This window comes from Diadema antillarum, unplaced genomic scaffold (assembly GCF_040938485.1).
Source record: "Diadema antillarum isolate AM-2024a unplaced genomic scaffold, OU_Dant_1.0 seq00001334_RagTag, whole genome shotgun sequence".
Lineage (NCBI taxonomy): Eukaryota > Metazoa > Echinodermata > Echinoidea > Diadematoida > Diadematidae > Diadema > Diadema antillarum.
The window spans coordinates 569,386-582,070 of NW_027272104.1; positions in this window are offsets into that span (position 1 = coordinate 569,386).

The following is a 12,685-nucleotide window of genomic DNA, read 5'->3' on the forward strand; positions in this document are numbered from 1 at the left end:
AACAACTCTGGAAAGTTAAAAGCTCTTCATCTACCATCCTGCAAAACGAGGGTGCATTATTTTTTCCAATACCTCAATGAGCATGTTAAAGACTACACTATGCTTTACCGCCACTATTTGCTTTGACATCGAAAATACAACCAAGCCATGCTATTAATTCCATTATCCAATGTCCATCTCCAGCGGTATGATTATCATTGTTAAAATCACTGAGAGATCCGCAAACACAACAAATACAAACACAGACACAACCCTAACCTTAATCCTAATCCTCAAATCAAATTAATCCTAAAACAATAACGCGACCCAAACCCTAAGTCTTTGGAGAATAATTTTAATACCGGAATAGATTAGTATTGTCTCATGAGCAAATGTCGTGTCACTGAATATTATAGAAGAGTTTGGCATGACATGTAAATCAGTGAAACTCCACTCCTACTGGCACTAAACAATGTTTCTCCGAATCGTTACCATCAGTACACTGACCAGTGCAGACACGGTCATGTCCTTATAATTATGCATTCAATTACGGTACTTTCATTGACCATTCCTTCCCACCAGTTGGTCTGCAGACTGCCACTCTAGTTCGTGGTTATACTGGGAGTAGAGGACACTTGGGAGAAAGACTGAAAACACTGCCATCCCCACACGTCAAAGCAATCATCTTCATGATGACGATTATGATGAATGATGATGATGATGATGATGATGATGATGATGATGATGATGATGATGATGAATATTAGTGACTCTTCTCCTTCTTTATCACCTTCTTCGCATTGTTATTATTATTATCATTATTATCATTATTATCAATATCATTATCATACAGAAGCGACAGTAGCAGAAGTAGTACAATCAATAGTAGCAGCACCAGCAATATTGTCATTATTATCACAAATCGTTAGTCTTCGTGATAACATCATTATCAGTATCAGAACTTGACTATACACCAAACGTAAAGTCTGTCAATAAGCTGGAAGTGGCTAGTGCTGTGGTCTCTCATGGTCACACTTTTTTCCCTTTTTTTTTGGGGGGGGGGGGGCGCACTCAGGGTTGACATGTCTATTCCGATATAGTTTATATGTAAAGTCGTGTGTATCTGCTTTCAACACCATTCGTTGCATGCTCTATTGTAGTCGAGAAGCGGAGGATCGTTCCTTATGTGGACATCGTACAGAAACGTACAGAAACATCAACATGGAAGCCAACTATATACTTACATGAGAACACACAAACGAGGCCACATGCGCGATGATATAAAAACGCTCATGCAGTAGGTTTAATCAAGTTTCTCTTTGACTTTGTTCATAATATGCATGTTAGCTTTGTCACAACAAGTTCAATTTCCCTCGAATATTGGCATAAAAAGGGTTCCTCCCTCACCAGTGTGCTTATATGGATGCAGAGGCGTATTTTATGCGGAGTGCTGCAATGGAACAGGAGAGGGATGCTCTGCCCCGTTTCCATGGTAACCGTCACAAGAAGTCGTCTGCGCTGTCTGTCACAATTCTCCCCTAATCTTTGAACATCGGAGAGGGGAAAAGGAGAAGAAATACTCCAAATCGACAGGCGAGTGGATTCGAAAGCTAGCATAATTGAACCTCATCTCATACATGGCATATATTTTTGTATCTGATTTGATTTCTGATTTTTATCGTATCTTTATATCCAGGAGGCAAAGTTAACTCGGTAGTTTATGGCAGACTGGTAGAAAATAGAAACCAAAATGACAGAAGAATGTGGAAAAAGTCATGTTTGGACCGTTCTGGTTGTAAAATTGTAGAACAAAAATATGCACGATTCTGTGTGATAGAATAAATAAAGACATTTCATATCTTATATGTACAAACATTCCTCTGTTAAACTGATCATTATGATATCTAAAAGAACACATCCCTTCCATACTTACCAAAATGTCATTTTTCATGTTTTATGTTGTGCATGGGGATGCACCCTACAAGTATTGTGTTTTTGTTGTTGTTTTTTACAATTCCTAGCCATATGTCGAGCTTTATTATATTTCAATTTTGCTATGGTCGTTTTCCTTTTCAACTTGTTCATTTGTTAATTCCATACGGTTCAATTTCGTTTATCATACCTTGTCATGTCGTATGCACTTATTTGCTGTACCCAAAAAAAAATAATAATTGCATGTTTTATTGGAGAAAGAAAGAAATGAATGAGTGAATGATTGTGAATAAATGAATGAATTAATCAATTAATCAATTAATCAATTTCTTCCTGGAAAAGGGCCAATGGCTTCTGATCATTGATGATGTAACTTCACGGGGATTGAAATCCGATTTAGTTTGGAATGCCGAGTATACAAGTTGTATGTATTAGAAAAAAAAAATAACAGAAAGACAATACCAAGATGACGTCACGTACAACATAAATGGCTGCATAAACATTTCGCCTCTTGTTTGTGCGCGCAATCCGAAAACATTGGTCATTTTTATATTCATGCAATTACTACCAGGTGACAGAGATGCCATTGTGGAAGGAGAGAAAAACAACGATGTGGTCATGCCTGGGTAATTCACAGTGCCATACAGGAATAATGTCTATACTATTCGATATCCACATAGCCACCAAAATAACACCTTTTCTCAATATACTGGACGTGACTTCTCCACGCAATTACTTCCTCAAGCAATTAATCGCGCGTTTCCTAGGGGACGGATGTAATGTGGTCGTAAATAGGCGAGTGAGTGACACACCACACGTCACACGCATCAATGTCAGCTTGACCAAAAAGTTATCGTGTGTGATTACCTTCTTGGCTTGACACAGCTTGGTCACTAGGGCCATGTGTGCAATCAGCCCTGCACCTTGTGTTGTCAATGATATCCAGAACATGGTGACCGAGTCTGAATGAGCCTATTAAACATTATAATAACTCGATTTAGTCTTTAATTAATCAATTCAAGATATTGCGGTGATGACCAGACACGGAATCGCATTTGCGACGTAAACAGTGCAAACGACGTGGAAGAGGCTCTTTCATCGTGTTCAACTTTATCATACCAAAGTCATTTTCAGTTCGCCCCTTCACTTTGTTCTCATTGGCTGATGACGGACAATCGTGGCGGTATTATTATGGGATAAAACGGGAGTTAAATTTTTCATTGAAGAGAGAGAGAAAAAAAAGGGAAAAAACTGACGTCATCATCTCTACAGAGAAAATCACTAAAGAAATAAGAAAATAGTGAGTAATCGAGGGAAAAACAGGTCCGCCTCTCACCTATAGCAAGCAAAACACTTTGCTCTTATTGGTAAACGAGTTTACTTTGTATACATAGGTCCATGCTTTCTTGGAGAGAAGGTAGAAAGATGAGGGTTATCAAATATCAAGAAGATCCCAGAAGCTTTCGGTGAGACATAATGTCGTACAGATGATGAGATGACAACCCCACCCCTTCCCTTTCCCATCTTTTCAAAACTTCTAAACCAAAATTCCACCATCCATTAGAGCTCTACAGCAGTCCTTGAAACCACCATTTAGGCCAAGTACTTGAAGAGTCGATTTGTCGCTTCTGGTAAACGCGAGGAAAGCGGGTATAAAGTTCTCCGAGAGGGCCGTAAATCAGATTTTATGCTGTCGGTGAGTTTGACAGGTAGGATTTAATGTCCTCCTCTCCGACGTTACAGGAATTTTAAGGATGGCACTTGAAGATAGCCGCTGCGAAACGCGGCAGCTCTCCCTACATTTTCATCCTGCGAATGCTAAACATCCGTCAAAACAGTTTTGGCAAACTGGAAGTACACGTTGAATACCAAGGACGGAGAACAAGATTTAAAAAACAACTGAAAAACCTGACATTGGACTGACAGTGCATCACAACTGCAGATTTTATCCATGCAGAAAACGGAATTACAAAACACGACGTTAATTCTGTAAAACACAACAGCAAAAGTTGGAGCGTGACGGAGCTACTGTTGTATATAGCTCCATGGTTGGAATTATTTATCTATGGAGCTGTAAAGCTTCATGATCTATCAAACATTCCGTCGTACAAGCCAGACTAACAATAACGAATCAGCTGTTAAAATTGAACTTGAAGTGTGAGTCCTGTAAGAGAATATCTTTGCTGCATGATTTGCTGTTCTATTATGCCCTTATAAGCGCAAATGAGAAATGAAAACGCGTGGAAAGTTGAATATCACGAAGAAATAAAACACTCCGATGTAATGTCGAATGCAGTTTCGGATGGAAAGCGATTCTGTGAGGGAGATCGATCAATAGGATATCGGATGTCGGGGAGGTAATTGGGAAAGATTGGCGAGTGGGTCTCAAACGGGCAAGCGCACTTTGACTGCCGGTAAATTCCTCTTTCCCGCGTCAGCAAGAATATAGGGTTTTGGGCATGGACTTTATAGAATTTAGTGTCTACATTTCTCGTGACTGCTATCGGTATCCAAACGTTCAGAAATTACATATATGTTATAGATAGTTTCTAATCTCAATGCGTCATGTTACCTGATATAATCTTAGAACCCCCGTGGTTTACTCCGGGTGACCAGCAATCGGTAGCAAACAGCATCGACTAGGGCAATTTTACGAAAATTTTATACTGTGATATCTGGTGTTATTGCAATCTTCCCAAGCAGCTAGGCCTAATAAGATGATGTGTTCTCAAGATATTCGAATCGGAGATAAAACTTAATTAAATGTAATTAGCCAACCCTGTCTTCTTCTACTCCCTGCATAGCAACGTCAATTTGATATAGACAAGTGGTTTTGTCACATCATTTTAACATAGGCCCTCCTCATATTTTAGTTCCTCAATGATGCGGTCTTAAACTGCTGTTGACACGTAGGTACCTATGCCACCTGCTCAGGAGACCGAAGGGTATGACGTGACTTCATCAGATAAATAAATGTGACAAAGTGAAGTACGACTGCTATTCATTCCTCTACAGACCAAGCAGCTGCTTATGACTATCGATTGAAAAGGCTAGGTTTTGAGGCTGGGGCCACTGGGTGACAACCAACATTGCCAACTTTTATTAGGAGAGGGGGAGGCAGCCTGGGGTTTTTCATGAATAATGATAATAAAGCTATAACAAGGAGAGGCTAAGGATAGACACTACAGGGACATGGAAGGAACATTGTGACACGTTCGTGATTACAAAGTCTATAGCAAGGCAGTTGTTGAGATAAAGGAAGTGAATGGAATGAAGTTCAAGGTGCAAGAATTATGACCGCAATGTACCTGTCTTGTTGATACTTTGATAATCATCTCAATTTCAACGCATGTTCCTTTTACCTGGTGGGGTAATCCCTACACAGCAAGGTTACCAACATGGTTTCTTTATGGTTTCATACTTTGAAGATATCAGACTTTGACCTTGAAACAAGGCACCCTGTCTGAAGCATTCATGCTCCTAAAATCTACTTACGGTTTCAAAGTATACCGCATAAACGCTTCATATTATGTACACTCAAAATGATTATGTCAACGGGATTTCCCAAAGTTCTTCTTCTCCATTCAAATCTAATTCAGATATCCAAAATAAATATCACTAGTCTATACTCGGAATTGTAATAATCCTCACCGCATTGACTTCCTTGTCTGTTTCTAACCGTTTCTGGGATGGAAGTTAGTACCACTATATAAGAGAGAAAGATAATTGTTAACAACACTGAAATGATAAGGAAAGTGGGACATTTCAAAAAGGGGGGGGGGACAGACAGATAGACTGAGAAATACAAAGAAATAGACAGAGAAATATTACAGACAAACAGGCAGACAGGCAGACAGACGGACAGACAAAAATGTATAAATTCATTCATTCCAACACTTTTGCTAACCAGCAATATACCTTCCCGAATATTTCTGAGCTGCAAAGCCTATGAGACATATCCTCGTATTCAAAATTACATATCAATAATGATATTGGTATAGTTTTAAGATTGTCACTAAATGATATAAAATTGAGAATAAAGAATGCGCATGAACCAAAGGAAAAAGACGTGTAAGAAGAAATAACAGCAACTTGTACGGTCACCTTCTTGCACGGATATCAGCAAGTCTTAATCCAAACGGAAGTGATTTACATGGAAAGCCTGTGACGAAAGCCAGACAGGGTTTTCTCACTTCAATAATCACATTATCTTCGTCACAAACAGCATCAAAACACAAACAGGAAACATCTAAAAATAGAGATCAATGAAGTTAGGCCTACAATTCGTTGGAACAATGGCTGGTATCGGAAGTGCTCTTCATGGCGAAAATTGTCATGTTGACAGACATACAGAAAGAGACCTACCATAGTACAGTTCAAAATCAAATTTCGTATTTTTACTTCTCTATAAAAGGCTTCTGCATTGTGACTGGTCGGCTTTTACACACTTTAGCAATAAACACTCATAATTAATCAATGGCTATAGCAACCCGTTGACACAATCGGGCAATTACAAATACAACAATGGCAGATTCGACAATAAAATAACTAATGTGGTATGACGTATAGTAATTGGAAAGAACGCTTTATAGTATCGTACGTAATTCACTTTCTGAGAGGTTTTTGCGGTTTACCGAATGCCCGTCAGTCAATGTCAATATTTCAATCGAGAACAGCCAGGCAGCTATCGCGGGAGGTGGCACATATTGTGCGTTGAAGTAAGGAGGTGTTACCTCTTTGGTTGAAACCATGGTAAAATCCTCATGCTCGGACTCCCTCGGAGCATTTATTACTTAAGACTGCGTTACAAGTGGCAAGCCCGGATTACTCATAATCTTAATTTTCTTGTTAAGAACGAAGGGTCTATTTCAATATTTATTGTCATCGCAGCTTTCACAAAACGCCACAACTTCTGAGGACAAGTTCAGCTATAGGTACCGAGGACGCATCCCTAAAACAGCATTGTCTGTGGACATAAACTACACACAGATGCAAATGCAAAACTGTCAGCAAACAGGGTTGCTATCAGGAAGGGATTAAAAAAAAGTGTGTGTGTGTATCGTACGTGTGTGCCTTTTATGTGTCTTGTATGTATTGCATCCAACCGTTTTCCACGATATAATTCTTTAAGGAGATACAGTATGGGATACCGGAAAGAATATTGTCGATATCACGCAAAATATTCTATTTCCGTCGAGTCTTCATGTTTGAGCTGCTCCTTGTATGCCTTTACACTGGGAAATAAAACAGTTATGATGTTTTGTTCAAGTTTATATGTTTTGTTTGTTTGAATGTTTGTTTGTATGTATGTTTGTGTACGACATAAAAAGAGAATAAAGTTCTCAAACACTTATAAAACATGTTCAAGAACGTCAAATGAGTTGGTGCCTTATCATGAGCAAAGCCAAACTAAGGAGAATATCTTACGAGGAAAGAAGAAGGAAATAGAAATTGATACAATGTTATCAGAGACAACTCCACCGATGACTGCACAATATCCACCCCCTGCTGATGGATCTAAACGAAACCAGGTATGAAACTAACAGACACCTAAAGCTCCTTGGCGATACTGTGCCCTGTCATTTTCATCTCAGCATGGACATGAAATGGCGATCGCTAATTATAGTGTCTATAAAGAAGTCACCAAGGAAAGTGAAACTGGGTAAAAAAAAACTCGACCTGCTGTGATCGCCCACTCCACGGCCTGGCGGGGTGGAGGCGTAGACTCGCCCCTGACCGATCTCTCAGCAGGAACAGACACTGAGATAACCGGACGGGGACGGAATTAGATCCAGGATGTCACTGGCTGTCCATCGTCACTGATCGTCAAGCTTTTGTCTTCCCCCGTAATTCACTTGCCTTGCTGCTGCCTGTGAGGGCGTATGACCAATGTCCTGATGATTCATAGATGTTTCGAGAAGTGACGAGTGTCATTCCATTCATCGCATCAGGACAAGGACAAGAGCAAAACTACTGTAACTCCCCTCTCAATACACATTCACTACGTTTTGATACTTTTCCATGACTAAAGTTTCAGGGTTTTATGAGACAAATCTACTACCATATGGCAAGGAAGCTATATATAGGGAAACAACAACTTGACAAACGAGTACTAAGTAATGTGTTTCCTCGATACTTTCTGCCGTTTTCCCTGTTTCTTTCATTCTTTACTGAGTTTTAGAAGAAAACAAAATGTCGTAAGGAGCGACCTGAAAGTGAAAGTATCCGAGACTTCGATGCTATGCTGGCAGAGTAACCTAATATTGATACTCAATGAGCTGTTGACCGCAGCAATCCCCATTGCATTCTCTGAACACTAGTGTACGGGCATAATTTTGTTGAAAATGTCGAAATTTTCTTTTTGTAGAATTCAGTAAGAAAAAATGCCTCAACGCCGAGCTCAAGACCAGGTCCTCCCCATGCCCCCCCCCCCCCCCCCCGAATAGTCAACCCCTTTAATAACAGCACCTGGCCGTCCGTGAAGCCCACGCATCTTCTTCGGTACCCCTCTCATACTTGTACCCTCAAGGAAGCACTCTTTTCTCAATAACTCCTATCCTAGCTCCGTTACATTGTTTTTCTTCGGCTAATAATTAAAGGGATGGTACAGTATTGGTGGAGATGAGGATTAGGCTTTTAACTTTTTGCGAGATACCAAGAAAACACTTATGAAATAGTACACAGCATACCATTTTAAGAGAAATTCAAAGTTTATTTGATGAAAATCCGGTTGGGAATGACTGAGACATCCAAAAAAAAAAGTAAAACAAAGCGATCGCAATAAAGTGTGGGTCCCACACTTATTAGAATCGCTCTGTTTTGGATATCTCAGCCATTTCAAAACCAATATTCATCAAATAAACATTGAATTCCTCATGGAATTACATGCTCTTTCATATTTCATAAGAGGTTTTTCATTATCTCACAAAAAAATGTTAGAAACCTGAAAAAACTACACGATCCCTTTAATCTTCCCTCTCTCCTACCCCCCCCCCCCCCAACTCCTTCTCTGCATTTCTTTTTTTCCGGACGTTGACCCCTCGTAAAGTACCCCGAAAGCATCCTCGTAATAATCCTCCTCTTCGGTGGATATTGACCTCATTATCTGAAGGCATCCTTCCCCTATTAAGATGGCGTCCCACCCCCCTGATACTCCTCTCAACATCACATTCTTTGCTCAGTCGATTTTCCCGTCAATGCATCTTCCTCTTTCTAATACTGGTTATACCTCCCTCTTTATATCCCTTCAGTGAGCCAACCTTGTCAAATTATTTCAACCTTACTCTCACGACCCCTCTCAACATCCTTTCCTTTTTTACCTCAATCATTCCCTCTGTATTATATCCTCCTCTGTTTTACCCCTCCCCTTCCCCTTCTTTCAGCTTTTACCCCCTCCTTCGCTACCCTTTCAACAAATTGTTCAATATCTTCCCTTTTTGGATGTTTATTCCTCGCTAGGAGGCGGGATGTCGCTGAGTCAAGAGGAGCGTCACGCTCCGTAAATCCTCCGAGCCAAAGAAACGAGTGAAGAGTACTTCCGGCTAACACACAACTGCCATGGTCCCTCCGCAGTTGATTTGGAAGGAGCTGCACCGCATAGTAGTAGAGGAAGAATCGAATGAATGAGAACATGTATCACGTGATGCAGGATAACAGTGAAGATTATACTCTCTGGGGACACACCCACGCACACTTTTGTTCAAATTAAAATTAAAATTCAAGTTTGTTTGATTTTTCTCTATCTTAACATTAACGATGTACATGGAAGTAAAGATATAAACATAAGTAGTAAAACAGGGAGATTACATTATACTTTAAATGGAGGACTGCAGAAATAGGCATTTTGGTAATGAATAAATCGGAGGATAGGATGGGGGGGGGACCCACTAAAAAGCGAAGCTTGTAGATTGTGGGTCCCACCAGTTACAATGTACATACAACACACACACGCACACACGCACACACACACACACACACACACACACACACACACACACACACACACACACACACACACACACACACACACACACACACACACACACACACACACACACACATACACACACACGACAGATACATTGGGACGGATACGGGTGTGTAGGGTCATGCTTTGACTTTCCTAACACACTTTGAAAGATGAGATTGATGACAGGGAAAGTAAATCTTAAAAGTTGTCATGAGGCCTGTGGAAAAAAAGAAACAGTTTACAACAATAAAATCCGTGAACTCCAGAAAAGTGGAGGAAATGAAAGAATACCCTATATCAATATAGAGGGAGGGAAAGATGGGGAGGTGAGAGAAGTAGAAATGGGATAAGCATGCTGATTAGATAACATAGGTGCTATGATGAAATAAGAATTGTATCAAACATATTTTTTAAAGATACTTTTGCATTGACGACTGAAGATGGCGGCATTTGAATGAGTTTTTCTTGGGGAATTTATGTGATAGACGCAGAGTAAAGTGACATATATTGCAAATTGGTCTAATTTTCCTCCGCTCTATATCGTGTTCTGCACAGACTAAAATCCTTATGATGAAGATTATTTGAAACATTTATCTATCTATCTATCTATCTATCTATCTATCTATCTATCTATCTATCTATCTATCTATCTACATATGTATATATTACAAAACACAATCATTACTTTATTGACGTTAATCAAACTTAGAGGAATAGGCCTACATCGTAAATTGCAAAACGTAACAACACATTAGAAATCACATAATCATTATATCATTCAAGACGTTGTTTGATTAATTCAAAGTGATGATTATTCTATCTATCCATCTATCTACATAGATATATGTATATAATATAGAGGTCATTATTTCTATGTCTAACCATCAGCCTGAGATTTCAGAGACAAAAGGAGAGACAAACGGATTAGAGAGCACAGCTCCCGTCAGTTATGCATCTCATACGAACTGAACAAAATGCGAGACTGCAACGAGTGTGCCTCTAGAGGGCGCAAGTTAATCTCCTGCACATTTCAGCATTAAATGACGGTGACAGCAGTTTGTGCCTGATACACATTTTGTTAATCATTATGTGCAGTCCAGACTCCTAAAGATGCGTTTAAAACTAAGCAAATGAAATATATCTGTTTTTCTCTCTCTCTCCGTGTCTCATCTCTTTCTCTCTCTTTCTCTCTCTCTCTCTCCCCCAGCTCCCTTTATCTCTTTGCTCCTGTATCTTTGAATATCAGCACAATCTAATGATCAATGCATTAGTATCACTGAGAATAGCAAGGATTTTACTTTTTATCACTATTTAGCCATATTTTTTTTAATTGTCATGGTAATGTTTGGGTACAGCTGCTCTTACATCGGTATAAATTTTTACGCTATTCCCATAAAATACTTTGACACTCGCCTTTGGTCAGGATTACTAGCATGGAATATCAGATGGTACAAGGCAATATCAATAATTATTAATATGTTATTCTTGTACAAGTTGAAGGTATTTTTCATTTGTTGAAATTTATTGCTTTTCTTTAATCTTTATTGGCAAAATCTTTTCCAACACTACTTGACTACACTGCTATGGAAGATAGGCAGTATGCAAGTGCAGTTTTGTTTACTGGTGGTGGTTCTGCGACCACCTGCGTGCGAATTTATCTAGCGCCATCTCGTGACTCCAAACTTTCGTTCCCACAAGAACCAGCCGATAACCCGGCAACGTCATCACGTAGAATTTCAACGGACCAAAGTCATTTCTCAAACACTTCCTTGTACGGCAAAGGGACATCGGATATATTGACTTGCAAACTGTCTATGGAATAAAGTAGAAAGCAAAAACAAAAAAAAAAACAAAAAAAAATCGACGGATGACAGATTTCACTGCATGGCATTATTATATCAAAGTGCGCTAATCAATCTATTGAGCTGTCTACGATATATTTTGACATTTTGACATGAATTGAACACGTACCTATAAAGCGTTTGTTTTATAATGTCTACTTCTTCTCGAGAGCACTGAAAGAATATTATGCATTGAAGGCAGATTCAGAAGAATTCCATCTCCCGATGCCTTGCTAAATGCATTGAGTTGGGATGTCTAAAGCCCAACACGATAAATGATTATTATTTCTGAACCTTTCTTTCTTTTTCTTTTTTTTTCTTTTTTTTTCTCTTTTTTTTTGGCGTGCATACCAACTCGCAGTGAGAAATCATCAGAAGTGAAATCGGTTCTCTAAGAACGAAAAAAGAAAAAAATAATAAATAATGTTTTTTTTTATACCTCCTAAGCCTGGTATAATTTTTGCTCGCAGTAATTAGTGCTGCCAATTTTGAAAATACTTCTCGTGACACTGAAATTGTTTTGTTTTTAACCAAGCGATGCCGATTGATGTTTATGGGCAACTGTTGTCCACACGTTGCCACGCCCCCGGGCCACGCCTTTCCGCCTTTCTTCTACCAGCAGTCTGCGTTCTGTTAATCAGACATTTGACTTTTATGTTTGGAAGTTCAGTTTTGAACATGAAAATTAACCATCAATACGACAGACGTTTGCAAGACTAGATGTGATATAGGGAAACGATGAAGTGATACTCTGAGGTCACTTTGTAAGATAATGAAGCGTACACAACAGCAAGAAACTCATGCATTCGCAGTATAATTATCAAAGACGTGCAACCTCGCGAAGGAAGTCCGCTGTCTGTACAAGTAACCACTGTCCATGTGTGCGGAACACAATGCCATATGTTCATACAAATAAACGATTCTGTTCAGTGACCGAAATGTGTCCTGCTGTTGTTCTACCGGT